The 23,906-nt window shown below is 49.8% G+C and overlaps 2 long non-coding RNA genes across 2 annotated transcripts; one reads left to right on the top strand and one right to left on the bottom strand.

Annotated features, from left to right (window-relative positions):
- Positions 1–2,678: 2,678 nt before the first annotated feature.
- On the bottom strand, positions 2,679–6,504 carry LOC147582232 (uncharacterized). The gene is made up of 2 exons (XR_015248873.1): positions 6,283–6,504; positions 2,679–4,597 (listed from the first exon to the last, which is right to left on the bottom strand). It is a non-coding gene; the product is annotated as an uncharacterized LOC147582232 (long non-coding RNA).
- A 10,580-nt stretch (positions 6,505–17,084) lies between these two features.
- Positions 17,085–22,760, top strand: LOC147582233 (uncharacterized). The gene is made up of 2 exons (XR_015248676.1): positions 17,085–18,633; positions 22,533–22,760. It is a non-coding gene; the product is annotated as an uncharacterized LOC147582233 (long non-coding RNA).
- The last annotated feature ends 1,146 nt before the right edge of the window (positions 22,761–23,906 follow it).

Genomic DNA, 23,906 nt, shown 5'->3' on the forward strand with positions numbered 1-23,906 from the left:
CACCAGCAATAGCCTGTACCGTTTAAGCACCTGCTGTGTGCGTGTGTGTGTGTGTGGGGCACATAACAGTCACCATCTTTCATTTGTACGATGACCTTGGAATTTGTGAATTCGTACTATGTGATAGGCTATGAAATTAAGATAAGTGAGCTGCCCTGTATCCCGGAAGCTTCTGGGAGTAGGATTTGAAACCAGACCTTGCCAAGGAATGGCCACAATTTATCCTTTACCAGGATGCCACTTCAGACCTCTACTCTTAGGAGTGTCTGTGTTCTTCTTCTCCCCGTCCTGACCATCCCAGGTTCTCTTCCTCTCGTGGACCCTCACCCAGGAAAGCCGGCAGGACGGGCCCTCAGCCACATCTCTCAACTCTCTGGGCTGCTGAGAACACCTGTGTCTAATTCGGGTCGTGACTCAGAAGTTCCATTCCCGAAATAGGCAACACCGGGCCGCTCAAAGCTGTGGTCCCCTTCTTTGACCTCATGACAATAACCCCAAACTTCTGACCTTGCTTTCTGTGATGGAAAAAAAAAAAAAAAAAAAAAAAGGAAAGCTGTTCCCAGCCTCAACCTCATACCCAAATTATGCCAACGGGTACAAACCAGTGTGCCCATTATTAAGAGACAAACTAAAAAGTTTAACTCATTAGGACTTAGTAAGTGGCGGGGCGCTTTGGTGGCTCAGTTGGTTAAGCGTATGGCTTCAGTTCAGGTCACGATCTCACAGTTTGTGAGTTCGAGCCCTACATCAGGCTTTCTGCTGTCAGCGCAGAGCCTGGAGACTGATCTGGAACCTGTGTCCCCCTCTCTCTCTGCACCTCCCCCAGATGAGCTCTCTCTTTCTCTCTCAAAAATAAATACACATTAAAAAAAAAAGACTTGGGGCACCTGGGTGGCTCAGTCTCTTAAGCATCCGACTTCAGCTCAGGTCATGATCTTGCAGTTTGTGAGTTCAAGCCCCGCGTTGGGCTCTGTGCTGACAGCTCGGAGCCTGGAGCCTGCTTCGGATTCTCTGTCTCCCTCTCTCTCTGCCCCTCTCCTGCTCCCACTATCTCTCTCTCTCTCAAAAATAAATAAACATTAAAAAAAGACTTGGGACGCCTGAGTGGCTCAGAAAGACTTAGTAAGTGGTGGGACTGTGTGTGTGTGCGTAGTTTGTCCACATCGGGGGAAAAACATTCTCTGCAGAGGCATCCCCTTTGCTTTCTCTTTTTTTTTTTTAAAATTTTTTTTTCAACATTTATTTATTTTTGGGACAGAGAGAGACAGAGCATGAACAGGGGAGGGGCAGAGAGAGAGGGAGACACAGAATCGGAAACAGGCTCCAGGCTCTGAGCCATCAGCCCAGAGCCCGACGCGGGGCTCGAACTCACGGACCGCGAGATCGTGACCTGGCTGAAGTCGGACGCTTAACCGACTGCGCCACCCCTTTGCTTTCTCAAACAGGACGAGATCACACGGAGATGCCAATCACTTGGGAAGACCTGACCACCACCCACTCCAGGGTGAGACCCGAGAAGGAGGGACTTCCTCTTCTACAAGGTGATGTCCCTGGTGCACACCCCCGCAGCTGTAGAACTAAAAAAGTTCTATGTTTTCCGTAGAGTAAATAAGTTTACAGTTAGAAGCAGAACTTTATTCTTGATACAAGCCAATAGCCACTCTCTTTGTTTGAGAATGGGTTTTGTTCAAAACTAACACCGCCAGGGGCACCTGGGTGGCTCAGTCGACTGAGCACCTGACCTCAGCTCAGGTCATGATCGCATCGTTTGTGGGTTCGAGCCCCATGTCGGGCTCTGGGCTGACAGCTCAGAGCCTGGAGCCTGCTTCGGATTCTGTGTCTCCCTCTCTCTCTCTGCCCCTCCCCCGCTCACGCTCTGTCTCTCTCTCTCAAAAACCAACAAACAAAAACCAAATACTGGCCACCCCTCCCCTCCAAGGATCTTCAGGCAGTCAGATATTTTAGGGGTCCAGTCCCAATGCCACGCTCTGGCAAAATCCCACCATCGTAGATGAGAGAGAACGGGACGCAGGGGGAGGCGAGCCGGCCCGAGATCGGGCTGTGGTCCCCTGCCCTTGTTCCCAGGGCCCACAAGGAATCCCTACCCTCATCTAGGCTGGCCTGAGAACCCTCAGTCTCTTCCTGCGGCTCATTTCTCTCTCATGAAGTGCTTCCTTTAGCAGACACAGCGCAGTGCTCTTTTTGAGGTCTCTCTGTGGCATTTCTGGAATGTCCTTCTTCCCCAGTTCTGCTGTTCTTTCTCCTTCGCGTGAAGGCAGAGAAATCAAGAGGCCTATTTATACTGGTCCGGGCTTCTGTGGAGCCCATCTCATCGCTGAGTAGCTAAGACAGTTAGTGCTCTAGGGACAACCTATGAATTGCCTGGTGCCTCTCCAAGGGGGTGGGTGTGGAGTGGCCACAACCTTGAACTTGACTCGGGCTGGGTGCCGCCTCCAGCCAGGGGAGCATGGAGTCGCCCTGCACTGGATGCCTCCCCCACCGCCCCGCAAAGCTGCAGGGTGCCCCTTCTTCTCCTCCCCTCAACTTAGGGCATCGAGGAGCCCACGGTCCACGTCGCAGGGTCAGTATCTCCCTGATGAGAACGGTCACCAGGCTCCAGACAGCCGCTCGGAGTTGACATTGTGCTTGTTCACGGAGCTCGCTTTCTCAGAGAGGTAGGTGTTACCATCCCCATTTTATTTATTTTTTTTTTTCAACGTTTATTTATTTTTGGGACAGAGAGAGACAGAGCATGAACGGGGGAGGGGCAGAGAGAGAGGGAGACACAGAATCGGAAACAGGCTCCAGGCTCTGAGCCATCAGCCCAGAGCCTGACGCGGGGCTCGAACTCACGGACCGCGAGATCGTGACCTGGCTGAAGTCGGACGCTTAACCGACTGCGCCACCCAGGCGCCCCTACCATCCCCATTTTAAAACAGAGCAGCACATCCGTTCTGTATACGCTATCAGACTGTTCTAGATAAGCTTTGGAGTGCCTGCCTCCCATCATACTCCCCATAACTTGAGAGCTGTCCCCACTCACAGCCGTGCTCCTGCCAGTGTGACCTCGTGTCTCACAAACTTCATTTAATTCAACCAGAGATGGGCACACACCCCAAGCAAGGCCAGTCGGATATTCTCTCTCAAAGTTTAGCTTCTGGATTCCGAGATGCTTCTCAGGGGTGCCTGGGCGACTCGGTCGGTTGAGTGTCTCACTTCTGATTTCGACTCAGGTCATGAGCTCCTGCTTGTGAGATCGAGCCCTGCTTCGGGCTCTGCACTGGCAATGAGGAGCCTGCTTGGGATTCTCTCTTTCCCTCTCTCTCTCTCCCTCTCTCTCTCTGTCTCTGTCCCTCCCCTACTGGCTCTCGAGCACACGCACGCCTGCTCTCTCTCTCTCAAAATAAATAAATCAACTTAAAAAGAAAAAAAAGAAAAGAAATACTTCTCAGCCTCTGTTAGGTCCTGAAATGGGAAGGGTCGGTGATGATACTGCCATATGCAAACAGAAGCAATGGAAGGAAGCTTGTCCACAGAGCAAGCGATAAAAGTGTCAGACGATGACCCCCAGAGACCCAGAGAGACGGTTCTGACAGCTTCCCTGTTGGTAGTTCTAATCACTCTAGGGGTCCTTTGGTTTCCTGAAATATCCCTATATCTTTTTGTAACAGAATGTTCTATTAGGGCTTAGACTTATGTAACACAATGGTCTATTAGAATGAAAAAAAATTTTTTTCATTAAAGGAAAAATCTACCAGCTGCTATCTGGAGAGACAAAAACAAAAGGTCACCACGGGGCAGGTCCTTGGTGACCTCACTTAACACAAGCGAGCCGGGACTTGGCAAAGCCAGCCCCTCCAGGTGGTCTGCAGAACTCTGGAAAGGATGGGGTCAGTTTGTAGAGTGACCTGGGAAACTCCGGCAAAGGGAAAGGGTGCTTCTTCCTGATATTTGGAGATGGGGTGGGGGGCGGGCTGTGAGGTGATCGGAGATGTCCCAGTCAAAGCTCGAGGACATCGAGGCTCTAAGTAGCTACGGTGTGTGGAAGAAAGACAGGTGGGGCTAGCTGCGATGTTTCCTTCCTGACTTCTAAGAGCATCCAGGTACTTCTGGGCGGCCGGCTTCGCCATCCAGGTTAAGGTCATGAGCCTGGGCTCTCCGGTCCCTCCAGCCCCCCGCTTCCGCATGCTGCTGGCACATGGGGCCATCTGCACGTAGAAGAGGAATCCGCTGGCTTTGGCAAGTCAACATTTCTGTCTGAGAACTGATTTCAGACTTCAAAGTAGACCCCCGATATGCTTCCCATAATGTCACCCTTCTTGCTTAAACCAGTCTAGGTGGCACTGTGCCCCTGTGATCAAAGTGTCTTGTCTAACTCACAACCAGTGGGGTGGGGGTGGGGTGCCGGACCCAGGTCCAGGTCAGCCAGACTCAGGTCCAAGGACTTCCCACTGTACCCCTTGTCTTCTCCGTTGACCTCCAGGGGAAGAGCCCCTCGGCGCCGCTCCGTGGTTCCGGCTCCTTGTTCTTAAAGAGGGTACCGCGGTGGCATCCCCTGGGCGCTTGGTCGAAATGGTGACTCGCCCCTGCCCCCGACCTGTGGAATCAGAGCCTCATTTCAACAGGTTCCCTAGAACCTTCAGGTAGCACTGCTCCATATCCTCACCCTCCCGTCCCTGCAGTGCTGTCCCATCCGCCACTAGCTCCCTAAAGGACCACAGCCAAGTGCTTGTCCTCTCGAGGCTTCAAGAGGGCCCTCTTGATTCCGATCTGTGGAGGAATCAACCGTTGCCTTCGACAAGATGATCCAGGGAGCAGGGGAGGAGCAGTGATGGCTAACAGATATGGGATTTCTGGTGTGTGGGGGGGCGGGTCGTGGAAATCCTCTGGGAGAAGTCAGTGGTGGTGGCTTCACAAAACCCGCTAAGTTGTGCACTTTAGTTTTTTATCCGTCGCTAAAAATGGGGAAATTTTAATTTGTATACACCTTTGAAACACGATGACAGTAAAGCAATTAGAAAAGTGAAATCATTTAAAAAATATTGAGGGGCGCCTGGGTGGCACAGTCGGTTAAGCGTCCGACTTCAGCCAGGTCACGATCTCACGGTCCGTGAGTTCGAGCCCCGCGTCAGGCTCTGGGCTGATGGCTCGGAGCCTGGAGCCTGTTTCCGATTCTGTGTCTCCCTCTCTCTCTGCCCCTCCCCCGTTCATGCTCTGTCTCTGTCTGTCCCATAAATAAATAAAAACGTTGAAAAAAAATTTTTTTAAAATATTGAGTCAAAGGTATATTTTTATTGTGAGAAATTTAAGCATTGTTTTTCTATATTTTTGTTTCATTTTTGTTTTATTTCTTTAAACTTTTGTTTAATGTTTATTTATTTTTGACAGAGAGAGAGAGAGAGAGCATGAGTGGCAGAGAGAGGAGGAGACACAGAATCCAAAGAAGGCTCCAGGCTCTGAGCCATCAGCACAGAGCCCGACGCGGGGCTCGAACTCACACACCGCGAGATCATGTCCTGAGCCGAAGTTGGACGCTCAACCGTCCCAGGCACCCCTGTATATTTTTGTTTTAAAAAGTTCTATATCTACAATACATTGTCCGCTTTAAGAGGGCACATTTTAATGGCATGTGAATTATATCCCAAGACAACTATGAACAGCAGTCCTCACGGCTGCCCTCCAAAATGCCTCCCTGCCTCTCACCACCCCCACCCCTGCATCTTGCCTCTAATCTCCACATAACTTCCTTAGGCGACCAGGCCATCTGGGGAGAAGTGCATAAATATTGCATTTCTTTGCAATGCCAACGACGGCTCGCCAGATATTGCAGAATATTTACTTTAAAAGAATATTAAAAAAAAAAAAAGCTAGAAAACTGAAGATCTAGCCACTGAGACCCTGGACACCAGGCCTGGCATGCATCTTGGGGAATTCCTAGCCTTCAGATCCCAGTTCAGATGTCACGTCGTCCGGGAGCCTCCTCTGACATTCCCCCCCCCCCCGGCTCCCCCCCACGCCCCACCAAGGTTGACTTCTGTCCCCAGACTCCCCCGGCAGACGCCCAGTAATATTTATTGAATGCACAACTCTTGCCTAAGCCTAGAGGCAAGAGTTGGAGGAAGGACATTGAAGAAAACGAGAAAATTTGGTGAGGCATGAAACCTCGGTCTGTTGAAAGCCGAGTTCACGTTCTGACCGGGGGGAGCTTAGCCGCTAGCTTCCCTGGAGAACTGTACGTTCCCCTCTTTGCTGCCAGGTTCCAAACACTGATGACCCACTTACCCGTGCTCGGCATTCGAAGCCACCCAGGCAGGGCTGTGACAGGCATGGGCACATCTCAGGAGACGGATTTGATGTGTCATGTGTTGAAACGCTCCCCATCTGCCTCATTTTTATTATTAGTGCGCCTATGAGGCAGGCAGCATCCATCAAAGATTAGCACTCGGCTGGAGTTGCTGGGTCAAGTGATAAAGCACAAATACTTCCCTTTCCGAAACTTTCTGAACGCCCTGTGATATCTCGACTGCCTTCACTCTCCAATCACAAAAATAAACGCAGGCTAAACCAAGCTTCTCTTCCTGCCTTTGCCTTTGCAAACCTTGCGGTGTCTGAAACAGTCATATTTTTGTGGCGGCATGTGGTGACATCGCCCGCTGTGATGGACGGCCCCTCGCCCTCGAATGGTCACCGCACCTTCGGTGCAGGGAACTTGGCTCTCGGGCTTTGACGAGGGGGAATCTGGGGTGGGCCGCTGGGCCCTGGGGCCTGGGCACCGTGGCTGGCTCCTTCTGCCTAAATGTGGAGCGAAAACAGGTTTGAGAGTCAGACTGAGCCTCTGTGTCTTCATTCATTCAAGCAGCTCTAACAAAAATACCGCAGACTGAGGGGTTTCCACGACCAACATTCATTCCTCACAGTTCTAGAGGCTGCCGGAATCTACAGAGAACCCCCTTCCTGGTTCACAGATGCCTTACTGTCCTCCATGGTGGAAGGGGAGAAGGGGCTCCCTGGGGTCTCTTTTATGAGGGCACCGATCCAATTCGTGAGGGTGAAGCCCTCATGACCTACCCACCCCCTAAGACCCCACCACCCAACGCCAACACGCTGGGAATTCGATTTTCCACACAGGAGTTTGGAGGGGACACAAATCTTTCATCTACACCACCCGTCAAGCCGCTCACCGACCGCACAAGTCTGGGCAACTTGTTCTACCTCTCTGAGCCCCGGGTTCCTAACTTTATTTGGTTGAGATGAGGAACAAATGAGATCCTATATGAAAGGTGCTTGGCTCTGACCAGACTTCTAATCGATGATAATCGCTATTGGCCTCTTTGCCCAGCAGGGAAAGATGGGGCTCTCGCCCGCTCGCACAGCCCGACCCTTGTCACCCGGTGTGAGCACTGCCACCAGTGCGCTCGGGGCGGAAAGCTCAGGGAGGTAGGCCACCGGTCCCACGTGCTGCCCTGTGCCGACTTCCGGAGCTGGGCCACCGAGTGGCTCACTCCTTCCTCACTCACTCTTTTGTTCCATAAACGTGAAATGGGTATACACTGTGGGGCCACGGGGAATGTAAACACCGGGAAGCCGTGTTCCCTGCCCTCAAGTACACAGATCTTTAAAGGGCACGTGTGACCTCACATAGTTGCAGACACTGGGAATACAGGATGCCATGGGTTGGAGGGAGAGAGGCCTGACATCCACCAGAATCTGCTGGGAGGGCTTCACGCAAGGAAAACCTAGTGGTTAAGCTCCTTGGAAGCTGTGGGGTTACGGTTCACAACCAGTTTGCAAACATTTATAGTTCATTTCTTCTGGCCAAGTGGGCGGGCCGGGCCTCAGAGACAGAAGGAAAAAGGACACTGTGGGCAGGGAGAGTCCCGTCTCAAAGGCATGGGGCCCAAAGCTGTACGTGTGTAAGGAATGGCCAGTAATCCCACGTATCAAGAGTGCCATCGGGTGCTTAGTGGGGAGAGCGTGAGGTGAAGGGGAAAGGGCCTTGGGGCAGCGCTTCAGACCTGGTTCACCTGCTGCTTCTGAACGAGGGCCCGGGGGGCCTGGCTTCCCTCTCCAGGCACGTGCAGGCAGTAAAACCGGGCAGGGGCCAGAGAACAAGGGCTCGCGGACTTGGTGGGGGGGGGGGGGGGGGTTCTCGCACATCACCAAAAATCATTTCTACAAGAGAAATTGGGGAGGGTCTGGCGTGGGTTGATGACATTTTATTTTGCCCCGAAAGAGCAAATCGAACAACTCCCAGGGCCAGCGTTTCGTAAAATAAACGGTAAAACCAAAAAAGGGAAGGAGTTTGGTTTCTTTGAACACTCTCCACACCCCCGCCCCCCCTTATTCTTCTCACTGTGCTTAAGACCACCCAAACCACCGAACCGAAAAATCCATTTTCACGCTCTGACCCCCAGCTGCTGCAGCAGCATTTGGGGATCCAGGGTTACAGGGCCAGATAACGGCTTACGACCTTCAGGGCTGACACAGAATTGAAGCCCTAAGATGACACTTGTTGAAATATACCTTGCTTCTCTGTCAAACCATCTCCCTGGGCTACACCACCGTCTCCTTGATTCAAAAAGTCAAGAGGCAAGGCCATATCCTCCCCTCCAATGCTCAGGTCCTCCGCTAAATCAAAGCTCATCTCTCCAAATGTGTCCCAGACGCCCGCTGGACTCTGTCTCCTTAGTTAGTGGAAGTGACCTTAGTTCCCTTCCTGCGAAGTCTCAGCGACACTTTGGGCTATTGGAAGACCACCTCTGTGCTCCCGTTCCGTTGAGCTCTGATCTGTGCCAACCCTAGATTTGCAGCTTCCCGATATCAATGACGCAAAGGGACACACTTAGGAATAAGCTACATCAGGGATACAGGGCGGCTGAGAAAAAGTCCAGGATGGGCCAGAGGCCTCAATTTCCCCATATGTGTGTACGAGACCGCATGTTCTCTAGGGGGTCTTGCGGTTCTGACATTTTGGAGCCCAGCGATCTTAAAAGTTTATTGCTCGAAAGGGGTCCTGAGTTTGGGTCTACATCTCCTAGCAACTGAAATGAAGCGAGGAACATACTGGGTTACACAGTTTAGTTTTTCTGACAAAAGAATGCATACAAATTGATTTGCAAGAGCCGGACATTTTCCTGGAATAAAGCTCTTGCCAAAACTTCTGAGTGTCCTTGTAAAGAGACCCTGGATTATGGAACGGACCATGGCTGCCACTACAGTATTACACAAGACCCACAGACATTGTTCAAACAGATGACGCCTGGGGCGCCCGGCTGGCTCAGTTGGTGGAGCTTGCGACTCTTGATCTCGGGGTTGTTGAATTCGAGCCTCACGTGGGGTGTAGGGATTCCTTTAAAAAAATCTTTTGTTGAGCCTGGGTGGTTCAGTCGGTTAAGCGTCCAACTTCGGCTCAGGTCACGATCTCGTGGTTCACGAGTTCAAGCCCTGCATTGGGCTCTGTGCTGATGGCTCAGAGCCTGGAACCTGCTTCGGATTCTGTGTGTCCCCCTCTCTCTGCCCCTACTCAACTTGCATTCTGTCTCTCTCTCAAAAATAAATAAACACTAAAAAAATTATTTTTAATCTTTAGAAAAAATAAATAGTAAACAAAGAGATTATGCTTGTAGGGCATTTCCAAAAAGGCAGAGGTCACCGGGAACATCATAACTCAAGGAAGGCATTTCTGCCTGTCATGTTCCTGCACTCTTAGGACAAGTACAGGAAGAACTTACACTTCAGAATCACAACAGAGCCCTCAGCATGGCTTTACTGCGAGGACCTGGGGTCTCCATTTAAGGGCCGTGGATGGCTGACATTTTATTTTAAGGAAACCAACACGTGTAGCCATACACGTACGCATGCACTTATATATGCATGTTTTTTATGATTATAAAAAGAGTACTAATGTTCAGTGTAGAAAAATTTTAAAGGTAGAAAAGTGTGAAACAAAGAAAATGCTGGTGACAGCAATTCACAAAGATATGTGCCCTTCTAGTCATTTACGTACATGTGATATATCTATACATACATATCTGCCTATGACCCTAAGGTCATTCTCTGGGTCTTTTTTTCCTCCCTCGAGATTTTCATTTAACAAAATTTTCTTCAATTGCGTTATGTAGGATAGTAGTTTGGCAGAATTGTAATATGTATTCCATGAAGAGAGAGAATTAGAGTCAAGTAAATTTGGGAAATGTTGATTTAAACAGTTATTTTTTTCTTCTTCTAGGGCTTCTTGGAGACTTTACTGTTCTAATATTATCATACATTTCCAAAGCAAAGATATGGGTGCAATATTTAACTCTGGAACATTTTCCTGCAGACATTATATAAAACTAGCGTTTTACACACATAAGTAAGTGGCATCTAACATATGGTATATCTTGTAATAAGTGTCACCCATGGTGCCTGGGTGGCTCGGTTGGTTAAGCGTCCAGCTCTTGATTTCCGCTCAGGTCATGATCTCATGGTTCATGGGTTCAAGCCCTGTGTTGGGATCTGCACTGACAATGCAGAGCCTGCCCTCCCCGGCTTATGTGCTCTTTCTCTCTCAAGAATAAATAAATGAAAACTTAAAAAAAGTTAAAAATCTTTCAAGTCTATGATTTTTAATGACCGCATACTTGGCCAATGTATGACTCTTCTAATGTTCTAGAAGTAGAATCAAGGGGTTACAAGGTTTAAAATCTTTAATACGTATTGCCAAATTTCCCTTCCGGGAGATTGTATTAATTCAGTAAGGAGTAGTTTAGAAGTCTAAGAATTCAGGGTTTTTTTTTACCAGCAGTGGGTACCATTATTATGTTTTAAAAATCTCAGGGCGCCTGGGTGGCGCAGTCGGTTAAGCGTCCGACTTCAGCCAGGTCACGATCTCGCGGTCCGTGAGTTCGAGCCCCGCGTCGGGCTCTGGGCTGATGGCTCGGAGCCTGGAGCCTGTTTCACACTCTGTGTCTCCCTCTCTCTCTGCCCCTCCCCCGTTCATGCTCTGTCTCTGTCTGTCCCATAAAAAAATAAAAACGTTGAAAAGAAAAAAAAAATCTCAACTTGAAAGGCGTAAAATCGTGATTTTTAAAAAACCTTATTATTTGTTTTGTTTACCAGATGTGGTAGACAGACTAATGACCCCCAAAGATATTGCTCTGGACAAGAGTTTGGTCTCACCGACCAAAACTAAAGACGGGCATTCCCAACAACCTGAAATTTTACTCCGAAGCACCTGTCCCCCCGGAAGTGTGCGCTCACCGAGAGACATATGCAGAATATTCATGGCAGCATTATTCATAAGGACTCCCAGACTGGAAGCAGCCCCAGATTCCATCAGCCGGAGAATGGGTAGAAACAGCCATGGGACGCCCCTCAGTGAAATACTATGCGGCAAGGAAAATGGAAGACAGAGTACGGATTCTTACAAACACAATGTGCAGCAGAAGAAAGCAGACACAGAAAAACCCACATACTTTGGATTCTATTGAAGAAAAGGTTTATAAGCACAGGCACAACTGAGAGGTAGTGAATGATGGAGTAAGTGTTTATCTTTAGGGAGGAGGAAGGAAGTCATAATTGGGAAGGAGGCCATGATGGCCATCTAGGGTTCTGGCAACGTGCCATTTCTTGACTTGGGCAATAAACAGTGACTAAGCTATACATTTATTCTGTGCCTGTCTCTGTGTGTATGTTATGCTTCGCAGTAAAAATTAAAAAAGGAAAACTTGAGGGATTTTTTTAAAAAAATGTACAGGGGTTTTTTTAGCCCACAGTTAATTCATGATGGCTTAGTTTTCTTTTTTAATGTTTATTTTTGAGAGAGAGAGAGAGAGAGAGAGAGAGAGAGAATGAATGGGGAGGGGCAGAGAGAGGAGACAGAATCCGAAGCAGGCTCCAGGCTCTGAGCTGTCAGCACAGAGCCGGACGCGGGGCTCGAACTCACGAGCTGTGAGATCATGACCTGAGCTAAGATCGGACGCTTAACCGACTGAGCCAGCCAGGCGCCCCTCTCCTATATGTGGTTTTGCACTTATACCCCCGCATGAGTTTGCTAACAATGCAAAACCAAAGCACCACAGGCTGGGTGGTTTAGACAACGGAAACAAATTCTCTCACAGGTCTGGAGGCTGCACTTATGAGATCAAGACCTCAGCAAGGTTGGTGCCTGTTGAGGCCTGTCTCCTTGGTTTGGAGGTGACCGTCTTTCTCCCTGTGTCTTCTCCTCTCTGTGCATGCCCATCCCTGGTGTCTCTGTCCAAATGTCCACTTCTTATAGGGACCTTAGTCAGATTGGTGGGCTTCTTCCTGTGTTTGTCCAAATCTCCTTTTATAAAGACACCAGGACCTACTCTTAGGCCCTCATCCTAATTTAATCACCTCTTTAGAGACTGTCTCCAAGTCCCGTCACATTCTGAGGTATTGGGTGTTAGGATGCCAACAAGTGAATTTGGGGGACACAGTTCAGTCCTCAACAACCACCCACATACTCATTGTCCTGTGGACAGACTTTTCGGGATATAAACAACGCTTCGGTGAATATTCTCACACAGGGCTATGTCGCATCTCCCAACTGGAGTTGAGTGGGCATACCTCGGAGTGGAATTGCTGAGCTCTTTGGGTTATTTAAAAATTTTTTGGGGGCCCCTGGGTGGCTCAGTCGGTTAAGCGGCCGACTTCGGCTCAGGTCATGATTTCACGGTCCGTGAGTTCGAGCCCCGCGTCGGGCTCTGTGCTGACATCTCAGAGCCTGGAGCCTGTTTCAGATTCTGTGTCTCCCTCTCTCCGACCCTCCCCCGTTCATACTCTGGCTCTCTCTGTCTCAAAAATAAACAAATGTTAAAAACATTTTTTTAAAATTTTTTTTAATGTTTATTTTGGAGAGAGAGAGAGAGAGAGAGAATGGAAGGGCCAGAGAGAGAGGGAGACACAGAATCCGAAGCAGGCTCCAGGCTCTGAGCTGTCAACACAGAGCCCGATGCGGGGTTGGAGCTCACGAACCACGAGATCGTGACCTGAGCCGAAGTCGGACGTTTAACCGACTGAGCCACCCAGGCGCCCCATCGTTGGGTTATTTATTGACTAGTCCACCCTCTTCTTGTTGACCCATGATACCATGTGTCATGTTGTTAAATCCACACGAGACTATGCCTGAGTTCGTCAGCTTGTGGGTCTCTCTGTCCTTCTGGACCAATGAATAAAGGAGGGGCCTCTGCTATAAGCTGAATCTTCTGCCCCCCCCATTCATATGCTGAAATCCTAACCCCTCAGTCCCTCAGAACGTGAACCTATTTGGAAATAGGGTCAATTGCAGATGTAATTAATGAAGATGAGGTCAGCCTGGGGGTAACATGGGCTACTGACCAATACGCATGGCATCCTTCCAAAAAGGGACTCAGGACACACACACACACACACACACACACACACACACACACAGGTTGGACTCTGTGTGAACATGAGGACGGCCATCTACAAGCCAAGGAGAGACTCTCCCTCATAGCTCTGGGGAGCAGCACGCCCCGCCGACACCTGGATCTTGGACTTTCAGCTTCCGGCCTGTGAGAGAATACACTTGTGTTATTTAAGGCACCCAGTGTGTGGTACTTTGTCACGGCAGCTCTAGGAAACAAAGAGAGTGTCTGTTCCACCTTCCACTTTTCGTTCCCCATCCCTATCGCTCTTCCCTGCTTGCAAAGCCAGAGGTCACATAGGATGGTGATTTATTACCTACAGGTTCAAGTCCGGACTGGCATCGCTCGGGGATCCCGCTGACCACGCCCTGTACTTCTGGCCCCACGAATAAGAGACAGGAAAGAGCAACGCAAAGGACCAGGACTCCCGGGACCTGGCTTGAGTCCTCAACCAGCCACAGATGGCCTGCGTGTCTTTAACAAGTTGCTGGCCCTCTCTGGGCTGTGGTTTCCTTAGCTGTAAAATAAGAGAGTTAGATGGCAGTTGCCAGGGGCCAGGGGAAGGGGTGAATGGAGAGTTATTGTCTCATGGGTGGAGAGCTGTAGGTTTTGGGTTTTTTTTTAAATTTTTTTAACGTTTTTATTTTATTTTTTGAGAGACAGAGACAGAGTGTGAGCAGGGGAGGGGGAGAGAGAGAGGGAGACACAGAATCAGAAGCAGGCTCCAGGCTCCAGGCTCCGGGCTGTCAGCACAGGGCCGGCCGCGGGGCTCGAACTCATGAACTCAACATCATGACCTGAGCTGAAGTCAGATGCTTCACCGACCGAGCCACCCAGGTGCCCCTGAGCTTTAGTCTTCCAAGAGGAAAGAATTCGGGAGTCGGCTAGTGGTGATAGTTGTACCACACGACGAACATATTTAACACCACTCAAACGCACCCTCACAAACGGTTACGATGGCAAATTTTACAGTATACGTACTTTACCACAATAAAAAAAAATAATTGGGGAAAAAAAATAAGGCTGCTGGGCTTGGGACCTTCCGACTGGTCTGTTTATGACACAGCATTTAGGTCACCGGGAATAAAAATATCCCGCTGCCTCCCACTCCCTGCAAACTTGGGAGGCAAACATGATTTCAATTCTCCTAATTATCTGAGCCACGGATGCCTCTGTTCTCACCCTTGAAATGAGTTTTGGGGGTTTTTTGGTTTGGTTTTGTTTTGTTTTTACGTGAGCCTCCGCTGGTTTTACAGATGGTTATCTGTGAAAATCTGCCTATTCTAAGACAGTGTGTGTGTGTGTGTGTGTGTGTGCACACGTGTGTATTGGGACTGCTTGTCGTAACTGCTTCTCCAGCTTCACAAGGGTGTTGTCCGGCCAGCGTCGCTCAGGATGACCGAGTCCCCACAGATTTTGGCCAGATTTGAATGAGAGCCCCAGGTGAGGTGTGTAAATGTGCCCCATCCCTAGCACGAGGGTAATGGAGTCCTCAGTCACAGAACAACCAGTGTGTTCCAAAGGTTTCAGGAATAACCGTCAGTTTTGTGGTTCCCTGCCTGGCATCTGGTTTCATTAGGCCATAAAGAAACAGAGGTTGTGGCCCTTCTGGTCGGAACCGTCACGTTTATGATATCCACGGTGGCTGAGTGTTTATCAGCGAAAGCCAGCCAGCCACCTGACTTGCTCTGTCTCCTTGCTCTGCCCCGGCTGGTGCCGGCCACACGTGTTAGCTTTTCGATCTCGAATCAACCCTGCCAAATAGGTATCATGGGTGCCATTTTCAGGCCTGGCTCAGAGAGGCTCAGAGGCTTCCCCAAGCTCACACAGCCCGCAGAGCCTGGTTCGAGTCCGGGTCACTGCTGGCTAACATGCTCAGGTTTCGGCGTATTTTTGGAGGACACCGTGATGTGCCACCAGACCCTGCTTTTCCTGGAGAACTTGCTTCCCCCAGCTGCTGGGAAGGCTGTCCTCAGACAACTGAGCTGTCGGCTTCCTCGGGGTTTGCCTCAGCTGCAGACAGCTGGCTGGTCCGAGGCTCTACCCTTTGTGTGGGAGCCGCATCTACCGGGGAAGGTATAAAGGCTTCGTCAGCTCGGTCCGAAGGGAGACAGCTGCGAAGGTCACTGTGTTCTCTGTGGGCTCTCTTGTTGGGCCTCACCTTCTCCCTCTGCCCAGTCCTGTTTCCCTCCTGCCCCCTCCTCAGGGGATGGTTCCGGTGACGCTCCTTCACAGACATCCTGTCCCTAAACTCTTCTCCGAGCCGGCTTCCTGGGGGGCCCACCCTGTACCGGCACCCACCTCTCCCTTCTTCCTCACGACAGACCTTCAGAGACTGGCACCCAGAGGCTCCTCGTCTCTGAGCTACGCCGCTGCACGACCTTTGGCCTGGCTCAGGCTTCTGGGTGCACCGCCATCTTGGGCCTTCTCGCGGGTGATTCTGAATGCACGGTCCTAGGGGCCCAGGGGACGGCTGGGTTTCTGGAAAAGCTGATGTCTGCCTGCCTTTGCAGGGTCTTTATGTTGAGGAGGGTCTGAGATGAGAAAAGTTCGTGACCTTGTTGCACAGCAGGTGGGAGTTGCCTTATTATTATTTAAAGTCTGAGGAGTGAGGGGCGTCTGGGTGGTTGAGTCAGTTACATCGGACTTCGGCTCAGGTCACGATCTCACGGTTCGTGAGTTCCAGCCCCACATCGGGCTCTCGACTCACAGCTCAGAGCCTGGAGCCTGCTTCAGATTCTGTGGCTCGCCCTCTCTCTGCCCCTCCCCTGCTTATGCGCTCTCTCTCTCTCTCTCTCTCTCTCTCAAAAATAAACACACACACGGGGCGCCTGGGTGGCGCAGTCGGTTAAGCGTCCAACTTCAGCCAGGTCACGATCTCGCGGTCCGTGAGTTCGAGCCCCGCGTCAGGCTCTGGGCTGATGGCTCAGAGCCTGGAGCCTGTTTCCGATTCTGTGTCTCCCTCTCTCTCTGCCCCTCCCCCATTCATGCTCTGTCTCTCTCTGTCCCAAAAATAAATAAATGTTGAAAAAAAAAATTAAAAAAAAAAAATAAAATAAACACACACAAAAAAATCTAAAGTCTGAGGAGTTGTACCTTGGTGAACCGAATTCCTTCAAGGGGATCATAGCATAGTCTCTGCCCTCCATCCTGTGCCTCCCTGCTGTAAGGGATTACGTGGCTCAGGATGCTTTGGTTACAAGTGACAGAAAGCAACTTGACTTAGTTTAAGAGCAACAACAGAAGCCAGAGGGGGGATTTATTATACGGTGTTTCACCAAACCCAAGGTCAGAAGTGTTGCCAGGACTCAGAAAGCGATCCGGTCCGTGATCCGAGACCTCTGTCCCTGAATTCTGCACCTGCACACCAATGCGAGTGCCTGTGTGTGCACGTGTGTGTGCCTCCCCCCAGATCAAGGGCCTCGTGATGGCCAGTGGCTAAACATCCATTCCAGGCTTTCTATACAAGTATTTGAATGATATTAAGAAACTAACTCAACTCTTTCTTGGACCCAATCCTAAATTCCTGGGTGATACAATTTTATTGGTGGACTGTGGTCGGATATTAACTTCTGATGCAATTAGACACGGGTGCTGGGGGGGGGGGCAGGAGGATCATGCAGTCCAAGCCAGCCAGGACCCAGTCCTATGGCTGTGACCGACAGCCCTCAACGTGGGCACACCCAGCCAGCCTTGGAGAGCACGCTGTGAAAGATTTTAGCTGAGCAGCTCCCTGTGCTATCTGACCTGGGTGGAGATGACCGGCTTCAGGCTGAAATCGTTAAGCTCCTCGGCTCCCAGCATTGCATACGAAGGAACCAAGGGCCCATGCTGACCTCAGCGAACCCTTCCCGAACTGTCCCCTGCAGGTGCAGCTGCAGAACCCCGTAAGGCATGGTCTTTCCTTCCTGGAGCACACCCCCAACAGAAGACGGACAGGAGCCGCGGACACAGAACAAGCTGTGAAACGTGACGAGACCGCCTGTGTCTAATGAGAAAGGGGACCCGTTGTTTGAATGACTTACGCGTGCCAGCCGTCTTAGATACATTATCTCCAAACCTCACAGCAAATTTGCCAGGAGGCGTTATCATCATACGGCTGTGTCACAGGTCAGAAAACTGATGCTCAGATAGGTTTGTGAACTCGTCCAGAGTCACACTGCTCGTCCGCGGTGGAATTTAGCATTTGATTCCGAGTCCGGTTAGTTCCAAAGCCAGTCGTCTTCCCAGAATGATGTATCGCTTTCTACATAACTAATGTATCACACAAGTAAAAACCTTAATAATTCATAAGTTGTATGATTCAGGAATGCCATTAGAGGCGAGGCGATGCCAAAACCGTTTAGCGAAGCAGTGAAGCATTCCATCAGACTTGCGTCTGGACTGATTTCAGTAATTTATGGCATGGGAAGACTTGGCTAAATGAATTCACTATTCCCATCTTGTGCTTATTAATTGTTCTGACCATCATCCAGAGGCTCGTGGTGACGCGGTTCAGGCTTAACGGCGCGACCCGTGGGAGCCGTGGGGGAGGGAGGGACTAGACGCTTTGCTTCCGGCCTCTCTGATTGAGGCGGGGAGACCAGGGCAGGCCCGGCCGGCGGCCGGGCGTGTCTACTGTGCAAGAGGAGAGGGGGTGGGTGGAAACAGCGCTGGATTTCGAGTCCAAATATCTGGCTTCCCGCTCCAGCAGAACTTGACCATGCTGGAACTCAGGCAGTCGCTTGCCATCCCCGGGCTCCTGCTTCCTCTTGCCTAAAATGGTCTTGGTACATTCAACTTGCCTCCCTTTCTGCCTTGTAATAACAATGGTTATTAGCGTGCGAGGGTAGTTACTGCATAATAACAATGGTTACCCTTCACTGGCACGTATGTTTACTTTCCTTACGGCCGCAAGAGGTTGATCCTAACATTAGCCCCATTAGATCCTATTATTGCCCCATGAGGCAACGAAGAACCCCAAAGGTGACCTAATGTGCCGCACCCCAAGCCCGCCTGCCAGGGTAGGACCTGTGCTGGGTGGGAGCGGGGGCAGAGGACAGATACTCTGAGTCCCATCGCCTCACTTGCCTCGGCATCACCAAGGCAACAAGCTCTCCCTTGCCGTTGCCAGGGAAACCGGCTGAACTCTCGCTTTCTCGCACCTTCACCATGGAGACAGCCAACTGGAAAGCCGCTCCTCGAGTGGGAGGGGGTGCCGCAGAGGCAGAGGCGAGAACGTGCCTCCAGACGCTCCTTGGTAGGTTTGAGAGGCAGCATCCGGTAGGAACCCAAGGCCTGGAAATTCCCATTCCGTTGAAGAATGTGGAGACATTCCCGGAGCCTACACCGCAGTACAATGTCAAAGCCAAGATGTCCCTGGGGAAACATAGGTTCGAAGAATTGTTTTCTGGATTTACTTCTAGAGGCTGTCTTTCTTTGAGTCGGCCATTGTCCAGATCAAAGGAAACCCCCCAATTTTCTTGTCTCACAAATGCTGAAAATCTGTCTTCTCTTTGTCTAATTTTGCTCCAACCTGCTGGGAGACACTGGGTAACTCAGTTCGTCTTCCTGGGCCTTGGTCAAATCGATCTGATGGGCTATCTCAATGGCTCTTGGGATTCCTGATTTCTAGACCAGTACAAGGTCTTTTTTTTTTTTTTTTTTAATTTTTTTTCCCAAATGTTTATTTATTTTTGAGAGAGAGAAAGTGAGCGGGGAAGTGCAGAGGGGGGCGGGGGAACAGAGGATCTGAGGAGGGCTCTGTGCTGACAGCAAGCAGCAAGCTAGATGTGAGGCTTGAACCCACGAACTATGAGATCGTGACCTGAGCTGAAGTCGGATGCTTGACCGATTGAGCCACCCAGGCGCCCCAGTACAAGTTCTTTAAGGAAGCACCAGGCTCCAGCAAGTTTTCCAGACGTTCGTTTTGTGAGATGAAGACATAACAATCCAATTGCACGTTTACTCTCCAGAAGCAGGATGGTGAGATGACTAAGTATGTTCAGTGACGTCACAGGGCCACAGCTCAGGTCCTAGCTCCACAGCATGTGCTGTGTCTTTGTTTCTTTGGAGGCAAAATTGGATTCACACTAGCATCCACCTTGTAGGGTTCTTGGGTCGATTAAATGAGACACAAGGAGGGGTGCTTGGGTGGCTCAGTCACTTAAGTGTCTGGCCCCAGCTCAGGTCATGATCTCCTGATTCACGAGTTCGAGCCCTGCGTCGGGCTCTGTGCTGACAGGTCGGAGCCTGGAGCCTGCTTCGGATTCTGTGTCTCCCTCTCTGCCTGCCCCTCCCCCACTCACACTCTGTCTCTCAAAAATAAATAAACATTAGAAAAATGAGAAAAAAGGTAAAGCTTTCAGCGCAATGCCCAGCACGGGGCAACACACAACAAAACTTATAAATACTATCACTCTCACCATTATTTCCTAAGGGACAGTTTTTTTAAGTTTTCTCTTTTTTTTCGTAATTAAAAATTTATTTTTTATTTTTTTATTTTTGAGAGAGTTCGAGCGAGGAGGGGAGGGGAGGGCCAGAGGGAGGGGGGGAGAGAGAGAGAGAGAGAGAGAGAGAATCCTAAGCACGTTCCTCGAAAGCTTGAACTCGCGAGGCTTGAATTCGAAAACCGCGAGATCATGACCTGAGCAGGAATCAAGAGTCCGATGCTTAACTGAGCCACCCAGGCGCCCCTCATAAGGGATATGTTAACACCAAACGGAGATTAAAAAAAAAAAAAAAAAAAAAAAAAAAACGGGATCAAATCTAAGCCAAAACGACAGGGTTTAAATCGGATACATTTGGCTTTTGGAACAAGTCTCTATATTGTCCTTATGGATTCTCTGTCCCACCAGAGTGGAATTGCTAGATTCAGCGACACGTAGGTTCTTTCTGCTCTAAGAGGCAATGTCTTTGTAATTCTTAACAGCCTGATTGGCCAAAGCAGTGTCCAGGGCCCGAAGCTGAGGGACGAGTCAGGTGCCTTCAGGGGCCCTACCGAACCGGGGTCAGGTTCTGGCTGTCCCCAGCAGGCCTCTCTGTGCCCGGCCCGCGGCTTCCGGAAATGAAGAAGCACAGATGTGCAATCCTTCGCCACCTTCCTTCCCGCGTCTGTTGGTGACATCAGGGTTAAGCCACACCAGCAACTCCCCGAAGCTGCGGGGTCCTGGCCGGGGACCCAGTGCCTGGAGGTGCCCCTGCTTTGTCCTGCAAAAGCCACTGTGTGGGCCGTAGTTCTCTGCTGTCATCCGCCCCATCCCCGCGTCCCCACCCTGGGGCTGCCGCACAGCCAGAGCGGAGGCTTAACTAGGGCGGCGTCTTCTTCCCAGTTAGTGTCCCCCTCTGCCTCGCCTGGGGGGTAGACGCAGCAGGCTGAGAGCCAAGGAGCAGGAAGCAGGAAGATCCCAGAACCTAGCCGAGAGAGCATTCAGAGCCAGGATGAGTAAGCAACTTCATCTGTGGGCCTTCATTTTTCTTTTCTGTAAAACAGGGGCAATCTTGTCCACCTGACCACAATGATGGGCTCATGATAATAACATTCATTCAGGAAGGGACCCAGGTTTTGTGGGACCTGAGGCTCATTCGGTCTGAAGGAGCCTCTTTAAGAAGAATAGAAACTTACAAGTACAAAATTAAATATGAAAGGGAATAGTTACTGAGGAGAAAGAAGTCACAACAAATTGCAATTTAAGAAAAAAAGACTAGGGGTGCCTGGGTGGCTCAGTCGGTTAAGCGTCCAACTTTGGCTCGGGTGATGATCTCACGGTTCATAAGTTCGAGCCCCGCATTGGGCTCTGTGCTGACAGCTCGGAGCCTGGAGCCTGCTTCGGATTCTGTGTCTCCCTCTCTCTCTGCCCTTCCCCTGCCTCCATATCAAAAATAAATAAATGTTAAAGAACAAATACCATAAGGGCCCCAAAATCCAGAAAAGTAACATATTTTATTAGTTAACTTATATGCTTTTATCATACTTTTTTCTGCCTTTTTTTTGGCTGTGTATACTTTGATAGCTCCTCCTATGATCATGATCACGGCATTTTCTTTTTTTTTAAATACACTTATTTTTCTAACTTTTAAAGTTTATTCATTTATTTTGAGAGAGAGAGAGAGAGAGCGGGGGAGAAGGGCAGGGAGAGAGGGGGAAAGAGAATCCCAAGCAGGCTCTGCTCAGTGCGGAACCCAACTCGGGACTCAATCTCACGACAGCGAGATCACAACCTGAGCTGCTAACAAGAGTCGGCCACTTAAGCGACTGAACCACCCAGGAGCCTCTGTAATAGCATTTTCTATAGAGAGTTGAAAGTTGATTCAGTCCATTCCCTAGCCCGGTTGATCAAAGTCTGGTTTTTCAGTGTGGAGTTTCCTCAAAAAATTAAAAATAGAACGGCCCTAGGATGCAGCAATTGTACTACTAGGAATTTCTCCAAAGGATACAGGAGTGCTGATGCATAGGGGCACAGGCACCCCAATGTTTATAGCTGTGCTTTCAACAATGGCCACCTTATGGAAAGAGTCTAAATGTCCATCAACTGACGAATGGATAAAGAAGATGTGGTTTATATACACAATGGAATACTACTTGGCAATGAGAAAGAATGAAAGCCGTTTGCAACAATGTGGATGGAACTGGAGGGTCTTATGCTAAGTGAAATAAGCCAGGCAGAGAAAGACAGATGTCATATGATTTCACTCATATGTTGGACTTGAGAAACTTCACAGAAGACCAGGGGGGAAGGGAAAGGGAAAAAAATAGTTACAAACAGAGAGGGAGGGAGGCAAACCCTAAGAGACTTAAATACAGAGAACGAACTGAGGGTTGATGGGGGGGAATCAGGGGAGAGGGAAAAGTGGGTGATGGGCATTGAGGAGGGCACTTGCTGGGATGAGCACTGGGTGCTGTATGTGAGCGATGAATCATGGGAATCTACCCCCAAAACCAAGAGCACACTGTAGACACTGTATGTTAGCCAACTTGAAATAAATTATTTAAAAAAAAAGGTTATTTTTTGTGATTGACAGTTTTGAATAGATGTCAATAAGAACCAAATTCTGTTTGCAATTTTATGTTGTAAGATTGTGAAGAATTTTAGTAATTGGAAGAATTTTCCACGGACATATTCTGACTTGCTTCTCCTCCACAACCCCCTCCTTTTGCAGCCTGAACTCATTCATTTCATGGTGTGGCTTTTAGTTCTACAACATTCTGCCATGATGCCTGGGTTGCTTGCCATAACACAAGATACCTTTATGGCACCTAGGAAATTCTAAGAAGCTCCGTGCCAGAAATGGGGACAAAGACCGAGTGGGGTAAAACCTCGGATTGCGAGGAACTTGTGTTCCGCAAGACGAGCAAACATTTCTAATAAAATTTAATTTGATAAACGAGCGATGTCTTGCAATACGAGTAGCACATGAGGCCAAAAGTCACATGATCACGACTGAGCCAATGGTTCTTGACATTCGCTTCAATACGCGAGTGCTTTGGATTACGAGCATGTTTCCAGGGTGAATTATGCTCGCAAACCAAGGCTTTACTGTAATGTATTTTTTTATTCTAAATCCCAACGTCACAGTAAGAGTAGTGATTCAGTGGGTTCAGAGGAGTCTCGGGAGCCAGGACTACCAGGGGTGTCCACCCAGGTGACCCCATCCCACGTGTCAGACCCATAACAAACCTGCTGTGGCTGAGTATTCAACCATCAGTGAAGCTTGGCGACTCCACCTTTGATCCTGAGTTTCATTTTTAGATTTTCCTCCTCTCCCATTGCAGGAGACATGAGCCTTTTGGGAGCTACCAAAGCGTCCTTTTGGCTTTCGCATCGAGATTTCTATTGTTTGTCAATTGCCCTTGGTTTTTCATTCTCTCTCTCTAGAAGGTCAGTGCAACCCGAGGCAACCACTGGATCTCACGGTCTTTATATATCTGTTCTGTACCCCTTGACCTTCACGCCCCACTACTTTTCCAAAGCCTGAAGTATTGCGCTGCTTGGGTTTTCCCACCATCGGAACATTCTCCCAAGTCGATGTCAGTGAAGATGATGACTATTGGCTTCCCCCTTGCTGCAGGGACCCTCTGTGATCTGTGTACATACTCCCTGGGATCAAGTCCCCCCCAATGGTAACTGGTCAGGTCCCCAGACCACACCTTCTTGCCTGCTTTCTCCGGAGCGTGTCAGGCTGGTCCTCCCAAAAGCAGCAGCTGAGACAGAGGTGTGAGTAGTAGAGGTTTCTTTATTTTTTTAAGTTTTTGTTAATTTGTTTTTGAGAGGGAGACAGAGAGAGGGAGCAGGGGAGGGGCAGAGAGGGACAGAAAGAGAATCCCAAGCAGGCTCCGCACTGTCAGCGCAGAGCCTGATGCGGGACTTGAACTCACCAACCACGGGATCATGACCTGAGGTGAAACCAAGAGTCGGATGCTTAACTGACTGAGCTACCCAGGTGCCCCGGGAGTATTAGAGGTTACTGGGGGTGATGCCTGTAGAAACTACAAGAGGGGAGAGCAGGAATGGGAGGGGAAAGACTCCACAGGGC

Source organism: Puma concolor, chromosome A3, assembly GCF_028749965.1.
Source record: "Puma concolor isolate L17-30 chromosome A3, mPumCon1.1.hap2, whole genome shotgun sequence".
Taxonomy (NCBI): Eukaryota; Metazoa; Chordata; class Mammalia; order Carnivora; family Felidae; genus Puma; species Puma concolor.